This window comes from Dreissena polymorpha, chromosome 2, assembly GCF_020536995.1.
Source record: "Dreissena polymorpha isolate Duluth1 chromosome 2, UMN_Dpol_1.0, whole genome shotgun sequence".
Lineage (NCBI taxonomy): Eukaryota > Metazoa > Mollusca > Bivalvia > Myida > Dreissenidae > Dreissena > Dreissena polymorpha.
The window spans coordinates 1,842,605-1,858,952 of record NC_068356.1 but is presented as its reverse complement, the minus strand read 5'-3'; the positions used below and the strand labels follow the sequence as shown (position 1 = coordinate 1,858,952).

General features: G+C 35.1%; 1 pseudogene; it reads left to right on the top strand.

Annotated features, from left to right (window-relative positions):
• The window catches only part of LOC127865515 (sodium-dependent proline transporter-like), an 18,778-nt pseudogene extending 2,780 nt beyond the window's left edge, over positions 1-15,998 (top strand).
• Positions 15,999-16,348: the final 350 nt, after the last annotated feature.

Genomic DNA, 16,348 nt, shown 5'->3' with positions numbered 1-16,348 from the left:
TTATACATGAAAAGTCTTTTAAAATTCATTAGAAATTGTCAAAACACAAGTAGTAGACGGAAATCTATAACTCCTATAGTGGGTTTTACCAGTTATTTGCAGTTATTCAATTAATGTATGCGGCCATGGGCTACAGTTTTCCATTTAAATGAAATCTATTATTATTCCGCTCAACCTTTAGTTAAAACATATTTTATTTCCAAAATAATTGCATGTATGGTTGACACAAATACAAAATATACTTTTTTGAAAAAAAATGGGATTACCTAAAGTTCTATCAAGATTATTGTTATGTTCCTGTTGTGTTATTTACATTACATGATAATGATGATAGTGACGATTACGAGATTTTTTAAAGCACTATGTTATAAATTCAAAAGTAAATACGAAAAAATAATGCGCGAGAAAAAATAGCATGTTGTGTAAAGGTTACAAACTCGTTTGCATGCAATACATTCTTGAAATAGTGAAGTTCTGTTTAGAAAGATACACTAGTTTCTACTGATAAGTTATAGAATATGGAACACAACAGCCAGTCCGCTGCATACACTTTTCAGTCTGCATACGCAACCAGCGAAAGCAATCCTTCAGTGTCCTTCAGTGGACACGGACGTTGATATAGATGTCACGTTTCTACTGATAAAATATAGAATATGGAAAAACGAAAACTATTACACTGCATACACTTTTCAGCCTGCAGACGCAACCAGCGAAAGCAATCCTTCTGTAGAAACTGACGTAGATGTTAAAGTCGAGATGGAGCCCGAGCGAGGGGAATGGACCAACAAGGCAGAGTTTATACGTTCCTGTATAGGCTTCTCAGTCGGCCTGGGAAGCGCTTGGCGATTCCCATACCTGGCCTATAAAAATGGTGGAAGTATATATACCTGATATTTATTTATTTATTTATCTATTCATTTATTTATTTATTTATTTATTTATTTATTTATTTATTTATTTATTTATTTATGTGTCATATTATTTAATGTATTGCACATCGAACCTTTTTTTATATTGCATACAGATCTTTTACTTAACTATGCATCGTTACATTCATATTAGGACTGTTTTTATAATCATTATATGTCATTTCATGAAGGCGTGTAATACAACTAACAACATCTTCGACAGTGAATCTTGACTGTAATTGCACTATTGTCAAGCAATCACAACGCTTATTTACAGAAGTATTTTTATCTTGCAACTGGTCCATGATACCAAATGGAAACATCATTGCAAAAGATAACGAGGTGTACTGATTTTGTATGCAAATTGCAACATGCATCATTGAATAATTGATATCGCCAACACATTCCACGTTTTCCTTAAATGCAATCGATACGTTCCGTGGTGAATGAATCATTACAATTAACTGACTGTGGTCCTACAAATAACAATAATTGAACCAGTTTTATGCAAGTGCTTTTATAATACCCTCAGGTTTTCAGGGGTTTACACACGGGCTGGACAGAATGTATACACACCGTTAAGAACTAACTTTTTGCCAATATCGCAAGTTCTTAAAAAAAAAAATTGCAAAAATCATATGTGCATAAAAGACAGTTTTCATGAAGTGTGTGCCGATATCTTAAGATTTAAGAATGAATCCTTGAATACTTCTGAAATCGGTGACAAAATTTTACGTTGCGTAAACCATAACCGTGTACATGAATGCTGAATTGTCATATCGAATTTTTGACCAAGAACACTCGACTATAAAATAAAGTAATTCTGATGTATTTCACAAAGCCATACGTAGCATTAAAAACTGCCTTTTATGCACTAGTTGAAATTCTTAAGAAAAATTGTGTTTAAAAGTTATATGCAAAAAAGCACCGCTAACCGGTATGTTTGCATCCATTAACGTTTAATTGTGAACCCCACAAAGTCACGTGATCCTGCACCTTGTTAAGATTGCCGACCTTTCACACAACCAAGATGACTGCGCTGTTTACTAGTATACATATGTAAATAATTGTTATTTCAATTCATGTGCCTTTGTCGTTGCCTATATAATCCTGCAGATTTTCATTGGCAAACCCATGTACTTGATGGAACTCGTAGTAGGCCAGTTCTCAGGCAAAGGTCCTACAAGTGTATGGGCCATGAATCCCTGTGCGAAAGGTACCTCTTACACTATATCGTTATACCTTAGTCTTGCTTATTAAAGAAGTGAAGTGTGTAATTACTTTGTTTTACACCGGAATATGCCTAATTTGATATGTTCGTTAATTACGTTTTATTTTATGCTTTCCAGTGGTTTATAGAGATATATCAGTGAATTAAAACTGATAATTCACTGTTTCCAACAAAAATAACAGTGAAAATAATCGATAGTAGTTGTATATTTCATTAAAGTGACGCATATTACATAGACAATCATTGGTATTAACAGAGGTAATACATTTAATCAATATATGTAAATAAATAAAAAATATTTGCAAAATATTGTACTACCTAGCCATATAAATGGCTAACGAGTCACTAAGCTAACATATTAGTGTGCAGTCATGCATTTAAATCTATATAATTCTGGAAATTGTAAGGATCATGATAATATGAAAAGAGTGACATTGTTAAAAGTATTAACATGGAAAGTTTAGGTGAGTTACTTCTGTTAATTCTGTTAATTATTAACGAGGTACAATCGTAGTATTGCAAGTTCGTGTACGAATAAGTTATACTATTAACATAAGTAGTAGTATGAACATACTTACGTGTTTTTAATGTTTGTCGGATATCTATAATGCTTCCGAGCGTTTTATATAACAATATTGAATAAAGATTTATAAATAAGTCTCTTATCAGTCAGCATACATTCTAGTCTCTCGCTGTACGGAATGTTCATTATATTTGGTTTTATTTTAAACGATTATCATGTTCACTGATTTTCTGTGACGTCATTACCCCAGCGAAATTCTCCAGTTAAACTCTTTTACAATGTAAATAAACGGTGGGTGTTTAAAGCATAAAATAAAAAGAAAATGTGTTTGATTCGGTGGTAAATCGATTTTAATTCACTCGCGATCATAGAAAAAATAGAGGATATTTGTTGGATTCGGTGGATTATCGATTTTAATTCACGAGTGAATTAAAATCGATATATCACAGAATCTAACAAATTTTCTCTTTATTTTATGCCTTATTCCCCGTTGTTAAAGAATTTTAACAAAAGAATTTCGCTTTGGTAATGACGTCATTTCGTAAAAAATGACGTCATTTCACAGTTAACTGTGAAACTTATCGATAATTTTCACTGTTAATTTTCACTGTTTGAAACAGTGAAATTATCAGTTTTAATTCACTGATATTTCTCTATAACCCACAGGAAAGCATAAAATAAATATGTTTCTATTATCACTCGGGAATTAAAATCGAAATAGCACCAATTCCAACAAATATCCTCTATTTACAAACACGCATGCAGATTGTTTGGGCTACGCGTCAATTACATTGTCATGCTATGCACATATGTTCGTTGAAAGATACAAATCAAACAAAAAGCTGTTTTAACATTCATTAATGGAATCGGGATAATCTTGGCACGGTTATTCAGGAATTAGTCGTGTTGCACCATAGTTTTCATTCAACCAAATGTTTAATGAGCAGTTTTACTTCAATTTAACGTATTGTAGACCATATAATACAACAAATAAAAAACTAACTTATACTTAATTAGCAAAGGGATGATATTCTGAAGCGTAGTTTCGTTCATTAGCATTTTGTCCCTTCTTGATAATGACCAATGTAATATGTCAGACTCATTTATATGGGTTGGATGTGGATCAATTACAACCATAATTATATGTTTTCCTTCTATTGCTTCCAAACGTTTTTTATCATCAACACTGCATGTTGTTGTATCTATAACTTACCATATGTATGTGGTGATATCAAACATGATATTTCACTTCTTTATAATGATGTAGCATGCCTCACCATCAACCGGTTAATTAATTTCTTTGTCATATGTTATATGTGGAATGATGGGAATAGTGTCTTTTTTCCTGAATAAAGCATATATCGTCCCTAATCCGCGAAAGTCAGCAAACTCAATTTATTAAATTTTCAGGAGAAAGAAAAAACTTCATAATTTTTCTAAAAAAGTCTTGATGAAGGTAAAACTTTGCAAATAAATACCTTAAACGCAGTTTTACAGGTTAAAATATGATATATTGTCCAATTCCAAAAAATTCGTAAAATTCCAAAATCCTTCCTTACTCTAATTGTTTACACTGAAATTTGGGAAATGTTGAAACTTCATTTTAAACCAATGAATTTTCGCCAAAATACCACATGGGCATAACCATATCATTTCGATTTGCGAGGAGCTTAGAAATGTTCGTGGTGAAAGCTACGACAATGCGAAAATATCATAATCCGTTTCCGTGCAAGAACTAAGTTTGGCCATTTTTAGCTCATTTCTTTTTTGAAAAAAAAAAATGAGCTGTTGTCATCACCTTGGCGTCGGCGTCGGTGTCGGCGTCGGCGTCCGGTTAAGTTTTGCCTTTAGGTCCACTTTTCTCATACAGTATCAATTCTATTGCATTCAAACTTGGTACACTTACTTACTATCATGAGGGGACTGGGCAGGCAAAGTTAGATAACTCTGGCTTGCATTTTGACAAAATTATGTGCCCTTTTTATACTTAGAAAATTGAAAATTTTGGTTAAGTTTTGTGTTTAGGTCCATTTTATTCCTTAAGTATCAAAGCTATTGCTTTCATACTTGCAAAACTTACTAACTATCATAAGGGGACTGTGCAGGCAAAGTTATGTAACTCTGACTGGCATTTTGACAGAATTGTGTGCCCTTTTTATACTTAGAAAATTGAAAAATTGATTAAGTTTTGTGTTTAGGTCCACTTTTTTCCTAAAGTATCAAAGCTATTGCTTTCATACGTGTAACACTTACTAACTATCGTAAGGGGACTGTGCAGGCAACGTTATGTAACTCTGACTGGCATTTTGACGGAATTATGGGCCCTTTATACTTGAAAATTTGGTTAAGTTTTGTGTTTTGGTCCACTTTACCCCTAAAGTATCATAGATATTGCTTTCATACTTGGAACACTCGCAAACTATCATAAGGGGACAGTAAAGGACAAGTTGCATAACTCTGGTTGTCATTTTTACGGAATAATGGCCCTTTTTATGCCCCCGGATCGAAAGGTCGGGGGTATATTGTTTTTGGCCTGTCTGTCACTGTATGTGTGTGTCCCAAAACTTTAACCAAACTTTTAACCTTGGTCATAACTTTTGCAATATTCAAGATAGCAACTTGATATTTGGCATGCATGTGTATCTCATAGAGCTGCATATTTTGAGTGGTGAAAGGTCAAGGTCATCCTTCAAGATCAAAGGTAAAAAAAACAAATTTAAAACTTTAACCAAAACTTTAACCTTCTTCATAACTTTTGCAATATTTAAGATAGCAACTTGATATTTGGCATGCATGTGTATCTCATGGAGCTGCAAATTTTAGTGGTGAAAGGTCAAGGTCATTCTTCAAGGTCAAAGGTCAAATTTATGACTTCAAAGCGGCGCAATAGGGGGCATTGTGTTTCTGACAAACACATCTCTCGCTGACTTAGTAACTTTGAATATATGGTTACATTTTGTGTTTAGGTCCACTTTACTTCTAAAGTATCAAGGCTATTGCTTTTAAACTTCAAATACTTTCATGCTATCATGAGGGTACTGCACCTGGCAAGTTGAATCTTACTTTGACCTTTGAATGACCTTGACTATCAAGGTCAAATTATTAAATTTTGCTTAAATTGCCATAACTTCTTTATTTATGATTAGATTCGATTGATACTTTGACAAAACAACTCTTACCTGACATTCCACAATAGAATCCACCCAAACCATCCCCCACGCCCCCCCCGAATCCCCCCTCAATCCCCCCATTGTTTTATTTTTTAATTAAAGATCATCTAATAAATGACCACCACACCCTAACACTATAATAATTTTTATGCCCCCGGTAGGGTGGCATATAGCAGTTGAACTGTCCGTCAGTATGTCAGTCAGTCTGTCCGTCCGTCCAAAAAAACTTTAACATTGGCAATAACTTTTTCACTTTTGAAGATAGCAACTTGATATTTGGCATGCATTTGTATCTCATGGAGCTGCACATTTTGAGTGGTGAAAGGTCAAGGTCAAGGTCATCCTTCAAGGTCAAATGTCAAATCTATGGTGTCTGTCCGTCCGAAAACTTTAACATTGGCCATAACTTTTTCAATATTGAAGATAGCAACTTGATATTTGGCATGCATGTGTATCTCATGGAGCATAACATTTTGAGTGATGAAAGGTGAAGGTCAATGTCATCCTTCAAGGTCAAATGTCAAATATATGGCGTCTGTCCGTCCGAAAACTTTAACATTGGCCATAACTTTTTTTTATATTGAAGATAGCAACTTGATATTTGGCATGCATGTGTATCTCATGAAGCTGCACATTTTGAGTGGTTGAAGTTCAAGGTCAAGGTCAACCTTCTAGGTAAAAAATAAAAATAATAAAATTTCAAAGCGGTGTTCTCATGAAGCTGCACATTTTGAGTGATGGAAGTTCAAGGTCAAGGTCATCCTTCAAGGTCAAGGTCATCCTTCAAGGTCAAAGGTAAAAAAATAAATAAAAATTTCAAAGCGGCATTCTCATAAAGCTGCACATTTTGAGTGGTGGAAGTTCAAGGTCAAGGTCATTCTTCAAGATCAAGGTCATCCTTCAAGGTCAAAGGTAAAAAATAATTCAAAGCGTCGTTATCATGAAGCTGCACATTTTGAGTGGTGGAAGTTTGAGGTCAAGGTCATCCTTCAAGGTCAAGGTCATCCTTCAAGGTCAAAGGTCACACAAAATAATAAAAAAATTCAAAGTGGCGTTATCATGTAGCTGCTCATTTTGAGTGGTGGAAGTTCAAGGTCAAGGTCATCCTTCAAGGTAAAAAAAAAAGGTCTAGGTCATCCTTCAAGGTCAAGGTCATCCTCCAAGGTCAAAGGTAAAAAAAACTATTTCAAAGCGGCGTTCTCATGAAGCTGCACATTTTGAGTGGTGGAAGTTCAAGGTCAAGGTCATTCTTCAAGGTCAAGGTCATCCTTCAAGGTCAAAGGTCAAACAAATAATTTCAAAGCGGCGTTTTCATAAAGCTGCACTTTTTGAGTGGTGGAAGTTCAAGGTCAAGGTCATCCTTCAAGGTCAAAAACAAGCTAAAAAAAATAACAAAATATTTTTTCAAAGCGGCGCAATAGGGGGCATTGTGTTTCTGACAAACACATCTCTTGTTTTTTTCAAACATGGTTTAAAAAACACAAATATTTATTTTTATTATTTTATTTTTGAAATACCGTCCAACCATCCCACCCAAGAATCTCCCCCCCCCCCCCCCGAAAAAAAATTTTTTTGCATTTTTTTTTGCATTTCTGGAAGATAATGTAATAAATGACCACACCCCCACACTATACACCCCTCTCCACTCCACCCCTACCTCCTTTGTGATTGAAATTGAGATAGGTCCCTACACCTTTAAAAAGAAAAATAGATGAGCGGTCTGCACCCGCAAGGCGGTGCTCTTGTATATTTATTATCGCAGGTGTAGGTTGGTCCATGGCCCTCGTATCACTGGTCGTCTCCATCTACTACATTGTCCTCATGGCCTATACAATGTACTACTTCTTCGGCTCGATGCAGAAGATTTTGCCTTGGTCAACATGCACAAGTGTAAGTTTTGATGTCTAATATTTAAACTATAGAACCATAATGTGTTGTGTTATTTACGCACACTGTTATATCATTTAAACGGTGACACACAATCACACAGTCCTAGTTATGCAATTGTTCAGTGTATGGATAACGAATTGCAATATACATTAAACTTTTTAATGAAATGCAATGAATGTAAGTTTCACTCAAGTTATACAACCGTAGGTCGGTAGAGTAAGTAACAGTCAGTAATTTCGATATATAATGAAGATGCAATAGTATAACCCTTGTTTAAGTTGTAAAAGTGTGCTAGCTCTTTTGGTTGCATAACATAGTTTTTTTATAATCACCACCGATATTATATAATAATTACCATAATCAATGCATCCTTTTTATCGCAGACAACCCCATCATAACAATCACCATTTTAGCGGTCATTAGTTTGCACGAAAGTTAAATAACTAAAGTAAAGATTATGCCCAGTTGGATACGTATGGAACAACACATATCTATCTTTTTCAGGAATGGCTTGATATCGGTTGCGTCGAAAAGACCACCCGCAAACTCGAAACCTGTACTGGCAATACCACCCTTGATATGGTTGCTGAATGTCTGTGTAGTGCAACAAACTACACTTTCAATGAGAATCTTTCGGTCAATTGCACCAACAACACGAATATTGCAGTCTCTGAATTGTATTTCTAGTAAGTATATATGGGTAATTTATTGTAGTGCCTTGCACAAATATAGATCTGTAGTTCTTTATGCAGGTTTAATTTTTCAGTTAATAAATATATAACAAAACAATATTTCCTATTTATGAAAAGTGTCACGCAAGTTATATATTCCTACACATGTGTTCGTTTTTTCTTTTCTGTTTTTTACAGGCTTTAATGTAACACATAGCATTGCAAAATAAAACCAGTATTAAGAAATTATATTCCATTTCTCACACACACTCGCGAAAACAGTAGCGATATTAGGTCAGTATATTATAACATGTTATGAATTGCATATATTTTAATCATCTTTCGTTTAAAATAAGAAAAACAGTATACCTTAAAGCACCATGGCTGTTTTAGGTGTGATTTGAATGTACATTGAAATTATAGGAGCATTTATTGTAGAAAAATACTAAGAATGTATATATGCCATTCTGAAAGTGAATATAGATTACAGTCGTCAAGTAAATGTGTAGATGTCAGAAAAACATTTTCTATCAAGAATTCCCTAATCTGCCCGAATAATGATAATTGAAATTGTACTAAAGCATGTTAAACAATAAATCATTTATAACTTTATCGTTACCGAATTCATTTGCTAAATGTCTTATTTTGTATATATCATTAAAGTAATGTCTTTAAATGTAATGCAAAACAGTGTTAATAGTGTATTTAATCAAATGTTGAACTGTATGTTCACTTACTTTGCTGGTTTGCTTTATACACGTATTGTCACATTTAAAAACTGTTTAACAATCTTTATCCTTGACTTATTACAGCAAGACGGTTCTTCAGCGACCCCCTAATATGTATCCCTCGGACATAGGAGAGCCTATCTGGCAACTGGTCCTTTGTCTGCTCCTGTCATGGATTATTGTCTGTATTTGCATTAAAAGGGACCAAATCGTCTGGAAAGGTAATATCAACGAAACCACAGTTTTAATGTTATGTGTTTATACCCTAGTGAGAAAGGTCTTCTATTAGAACATGAACGTTTATTACTTGAAACTTTAAACATATTTTATTTCTAAAAATAAACAAAGACATTGTACAAATGTTTACATTTGGACCATACATACATAATGGAAAATGGGTTCTTCATTATTATCGGGGGTATTTCCCTTGCGCTAAATTTAACATATTATAATGGTGACAGACATACATAAATGAAAATTATGTCATTACACTGTATACAGTATACTGAAAACGCAAAAATAATCAATTTCATTACGTTTATTAAACACGAACTGCGTGCAACAACGTTAGACTGACAATGTATTATGTTTTCTTCTTTGTAAGCGTACCGCAGTGATGTAAACGGTTTTTCACGTAATGTCTTAAAAGGTTTAGCAAGGTCACTGAATAAATGCGTTGAGATCCATAATACTTAAATATCAGCAGGGCTTTGATTTATGTGCAGTTATATAGATGATATTTGTTGGAATTGGTGGAATATCGATTTTAATTCACGAGTGATCATATATATTTTTCTATTAACACGAGTGAATGTGAATCAATAGTCCACCAAATCTAACACATTTTCTTTTACTTTATACTTAAAATGATTGTTTTGGTATGATTGCTGAAATAATAACCTCGTTACGTCGTGAAAACGACATCATTTCACAGTATAACAGTGAAAATTATCGAAAATTGTCACTGTTCATTTTCACTGTTTGAAAAAGTGAATTATCAGTTTTAAAGCACTGGTTTTAAAGCACTGATATTTCTCTATATACCATCGGAAATCATAGAATAAAACGAACAGTTTGAACAGTCAGGCGCGTTATGGTATAAGCTACAACAAATGATAAACCAATGGTCGTATTCAAATGAGCTTTAATCTTCTCACTGTTGCGATGTGATTTTTCAGTACGTTTAATGTTAAATGGCTTAATAAGTATCATTATGATTATAGTTTAACTACAATCAAACAGAGTGTGTATTTTCCAACGTAATACAGGTATGTATAATAGCTTAATAGCATCAGTGTGTGCTACGCATCCAGGTTGCGTACAACTGCCAGTTACGTTTCCACACGATATCCTGCTCGTATGCCCTTCTCTATCTTTGCTACATTCCCTGGGTTGTGTACTTCACTGCCACAGTCCCACACGTTATCCTGCTTGTATAGCCTTCTATATCTCTGCTGCATTTCCTAGGTTATTTACTTCACTGCCACATTCCAACACGCAATATTGCTAATATGCTCTTATCTATGTTTGCTGCATTCGTTAGGTTGTGTACATAACTGCCACGTTTCCACACGTTATGCTGCTCGTATAGCCTTGTATATCAGTGCAACATTCTCTACGTTGTGCACTTGACAGTCACACTCCCGCACGCCATCCTACTCATATGCCCTTATATTTCTTTGCAACAGTCTCTAGTGTGTGTACTTGGCAGTCACGTCTCCACACGATATCCTGCTCGTATTGCCTTGTACAGCTCTGCTGCATTCCCTAGGTTGTGTACTTCACTGCCACGTGTCTACACCTTATCATGCCCATATGCCCTTATCTATGTTTGCTGTACAGTATTTAAAAGGTTGTGTACTTTACCCCCACGTTTCCACACCCTATCCTGCCCATATGCCCTTATCTATGTTTGCTGCATTTCATACGTGGTGCTCTAAACTCCCACGTTTCCACACGCTATCCTGCCCATATGCCCTTATCTATGTTTGCTGCATTTCATTGGTGGTGCTCTAAACTCCCACGTTTCCACACGCTATTCTGCTCATATGCCCTTATCTATGTATACTGTATTCCTTAGGTTGTGCACTGCACTGCCACGTTTCCACACGCTCATATGTCTTTGCCTATCTTTTCTACATTCCCTAGGTTGTGTACTTCACTGTCACGTTCCCATTCTATATAATGTACATATGGCCTTATCTATATTAACTGCATTTGCTAGGTTGTATACTTCACTGCCACGTTCCCGTACGTGATCCTGTTCATTCTACTCATCCGAGGCTCTCTGCTTGACGGGGCCATTGATGGCGTGAAATACTTCATCGTTCCCGAGTGGAGCCAACTGCTCAAAGTAGAGGTTAGAGTGTTATGGTATGAAATATTTGAACATTCTTGCAAAATCTTCGTAATGTGCTTTTATGTTTGGGTATTAATGAATTCATCACATCTTCTATAATAAAATAGTGTCGATTGATTTCGCCAACTTCTGATTGGATCATGAACATTGGTATTATCTTCTATTGTCTGAGTAAATATATTTTGTTATATCACGTTTCTTGATTTGAATTTAATGATCTTGTATGCAGGTGATAGGCGTTGTTATGAACGTAGGAATTCATTTTCTCAGTACTAGTTTTAATATCGGTGTAAATGTTAACGTATAAAGCAGTAAGCACGAAATACGTGGCAAAACAAATAACTCAAGCAAACTGTGTCTAAATTATGCTATAGCAACGGTCTCTGCTACGAAATAACTTAACGGGTTCGTGTGCAAATCAGCCAATACTGCGGTTATTTGACAAATGAAACAATATATGCATTTATTTTATCAATGTATTAAAAATGATATTTCAGTGTCTCAAACAGTAAAAAATAACAGTGAAAATATCGAAAATTTTCATTACTGTAAAATGACGTCATTTTTTGACGTAATGACATGATTCCAGCGACATTCTCCAGTTTAACTATTTTACAATTTAAATAAACGTTTTTATAAAGCATGAACCAAAAAAAAATGTTGAATTCGGTGGAATATCGATTTCAATTCACTCGTGATCATAGAAATATAATATGATAACTAGTGAATTAAAATCGATATTCCACCAAATCTAACAAGTATCCTCTTTATCATATTTACGGTGTGGGCAGCTGCAGCAGGTCAGATGTACTTCTCGTTAGGAGTGTCCTTCGGTAGTTTAATAATGTTCGGCAGCTTCACCAAATTTACGAACGACATCTATACGTAAATGTCAAGTTTATTGAACTTAAATATTGTTAAAGAAAAACTAGCCGTGTGCAGTTTAAAATGCTTTACAATACAAGACAATATATTGTATATGTAGTCTAAACTAATTATATCTTTACACTAAAAAAAATTAGGTGCAGAATAATGTGATAATTGTTGCAATTATTAAACAACGTTGAACATTATGTGGTCACTTTATATTAACCGTTTCCCTCGTACATGTGACATTCTCAAACCTGTATATTCCTTGTTTTTGTACATTTTTCATTCCTCGAAATGATATATATACATCATTTGTAATGTAAAATGCGAAGTAAATGTCCATAAGCATGATCTTGCCAATCTTGCCAAAACCGCGATTGCAATGACTTATACGCGTCACTAGAACAACAGAACACTATATCAACTTCCCAGTATAGCTAACAGCAATGATTTATATGTCTTTTTTGACATTGAACATCATTTGTAACGTAAAACGCGGTATTTTTTAGTGACGAATTTTTAATAAGCACATTGGATCTTGTCACAAGCATTATTTCCGGCTTCGTCATCTTCACTACCTTCGGCGGCATGGCCAAGCAGATCGGAGTGTCCGTTAAAGACGTGGCCAAAGGAGGGTATGGTCTCGCCTTCGTAGCCTACCCCGAGGCGATCTCAAACTTGCTGCCATCGCAGCTGTGGTCCTTATTGTTCTTCTTCATGCTGTGGACCCTCGGTGTCGACGGTCAGGTGGGTAAAACTGAGTTAACATTTTACCACTCAGATACCCATTTTGACCCTGTGTAACCCCCTAGAAAATCGAACTAAATTAAAGACCTTTATTAATAGTTTTAAAGGCTTCATTTCCAACCCTTAGGTACTGATGCGCCACAAACTGCATAAAGCCTGAACAGATTACGAGTTACTCGCAGGCAGTTCTGGTTTTATGCTGGTTTCAAATAGCCATTTTCACTTTACTTCTGACAGGAAAGGGATTAACATAGGAGCATTGCTTCATCCCTCTATATTTGTATTATAAATACAATATAAACAGACACAGTAGTAAACTTGTGATTTCTCTGAATCAAGTGAATGTTTGGGACATTGACTTTATTATGTTTTCAAGAAAAAACAACAACTTCTACATAAAAAACATACACAGACCATTACAAAATATACCGAAGGGTATATAAATAATATCAGATTAACATTATCTTCTCAATATAAGTATGGAACCTTGAAACTGGCATCATCTTGCGACATATGTTTTATGACGTCAGTTCATACCAACAAATCAATATTTCTACTTTAATAATATTACTGATAAGTCAGTGGGTTAAATAAAACCAACAGCAAATTGTTCCTGTGTCTAAGCAATGTGTTTCCCTTTTATGGTTAACTATTTGTTAATATTATTCTAATTAATTAAGCATGTGTTTACTAACTAGCATGCAAAACAAATGTTATTCTTTTTTACTGTTTAGTTTGCACTCCTGGAAACGACGCTCACGTGTATACAGGATGAGTGGCCGATACTGCGGAAGTACAAGCCTTACTTGTGCATCGGCTTTTCAATCGCCTTGTTCTTAATTGCCCTAGCAGGCATCACCCCAATAAGAATATGTGCTTCACACATTACATAGTCTTGTAGTGACCCTTTTATCCCTTTCTATAATCTAGAAAAGTGACATTTTTTACCGTATTTATATCGAAATGGGTGTCTCTGTTTTCGTAGGATCTATTAATTTATTGTTCGTGATGCTACTTCTTTAATTTTAATCTAGAAACAATATTGAAATACACAAGACGTTCCCTGAACGTATACAGATGTTCATTTATATTGACAATGTAGCACTATTTTCTCCATTAAACTTGCACCCATTTGTACAGCGAAAATAGGGATATGGACTGATCTTTACCGGGAAACGTTTGAGTGGGTTTACCGACCCACCGTCATAACACTTAAATACTGTTTAAACCTGAATTATGTCCATACAAACTAACACGTCGCATATTGTTAAGACATTGTTGTTGTTTTTGCTTTTTAGGGCGGGGATTAATGGTAACATTATTGTATTACTATGGTGCGGATTACTCGCTCCTTTTCATTTCGACCTGTGAGAGTATAGCCATAATGTGGGTGTATGGTAAGTAAATCGAGCTGTACATACACTACCCAGTCAGTTGTTGGAATATATTTCGTATCTACCTGTGAGAGAATCGCAATCATGTGGGTGTACGGTAAGTACATCGAGATGTGCATGCACTATCCAGTCAGTTGTTGGAATATATTTCGTATCTACCTGTGAGAGAATCGCAATCATGTGGGTGTACGGTAAGTACATCGAGATGTGCATACACTCCCCAGTCAGTTGTTGGAATATATTTCGTATCTACCTGTGAGAGAATCGCATTCATGTGGGTGTACGGTAAGAACATCGAGATGTGCATGCACTACCCAGTCAGTTGTTTGAATACATTTTTTTATAAGTTGTATGAAGCCGACTAAGGATGACATCTTCCTCTTCTATTAACAGCTTTTTTTCCTTCAGTACCGGACAGTTTTTAGAGAACAAAATGCGATGATGTAAACATCTCAATTACACAAATGCATCATATAACAGATAATTTAAACAAAAATGGGTAGCGTGTTTTTGTGTATCCTGATAAATTTCTGTAATGCAACATAATAAAACAAGTAAGTTTCAATTATTTTTCCTCCTCGTTTTATTTTAGGGGTCGACCGGTTGATGCAGGATTGCAAATACATGCTGGGACGCAAGCCTCGACCGAAGTACTTCTGGGGATTTTGTTGGTGCGTGTGTTATCCTTTGCTATCTGGGGTAAGATAAATTTAGTGAGACGTCACATTTAGTTATAGTATAGTGTTTATTGACCGTTCAGTGCCAGTATCGTGAAATAATGACGTCGTAGCGCAAGAAAAACGACGTCATTTCATAGTTTTACAGTGAAAATTATCGACGTCATTTCATAGTTTTACAGTGAAAATTATCGATAATTTTCACGGTTAAAGTTAACTGTTTGAAACCGTGAATTGTCAGTTTTATTTCACTTTAATTTCTCTATAAACCACCGGAAAGCATAAATTAAGTAACATACATATTTACTTTGTATAGTGTGTTTCGATTTTTCCGAGTCAGTTCCGTGGTATAGTAAGATGAACATGTAGTTTGTTTACATTAATAATGCCTGTGTACAAATTTTGTTTAAAAGACCAGAGGATGCCATTTTTAAGGATAGATATATCAATCAAGTGTGTTTATTTGTTTAAACGTAGCTATTTATTGCATTAAATATGCATGGGATTGGATTACAAGTTTTTACAACATCATCTGGATCCTCTCCAAGATAATTATATCACATAAATTGCTAAAAAACATCATTAATAGTTCAACAACACGATCAGTTAGTATAACATATGTGCTAATTTTCATGGATGTATACAGAACAAACCAAACTGAACAATATGTTTAAAATGTTTTCGTGATTTTCAGTCAGTCTTCATCTTCAAAATGATTAGATTCCAAGAACTTGCACCGGAAATTTCAAAAGGAGTTCCATTCCCCCAATTTGCCCAAGCGATCGGTTTTGGCCTGACCGCTGTGGTTCTCATCCCGATACCTGTCATGTTTCTCTGGAAATTCTATATCGCCACAGGAAACTTTCACGAACGCATGCGAACGATAACCACGCCCGATAAAACTTGGGGACCCGACGACGGCAGTATGAAAAACCGCCTGACCACCAACGGGTTGAACATGGTCGCGAATTATGGTATAGACAATCCTGCGGTGGTTGTTAATGGAGATGACTACACGAAATTATAAATGGATGCGCTCAATGTAGTTTTAGTTCAATAGGCTTAGATGTTGAATTGTCTCTGGTAACGCACGATCGTAATACACAGTACGTATACTTAAAATGAAAATTCAATCCTGCAAATGGATGCGTTTAAAGAATTTACATTAGTTTAGTTCATA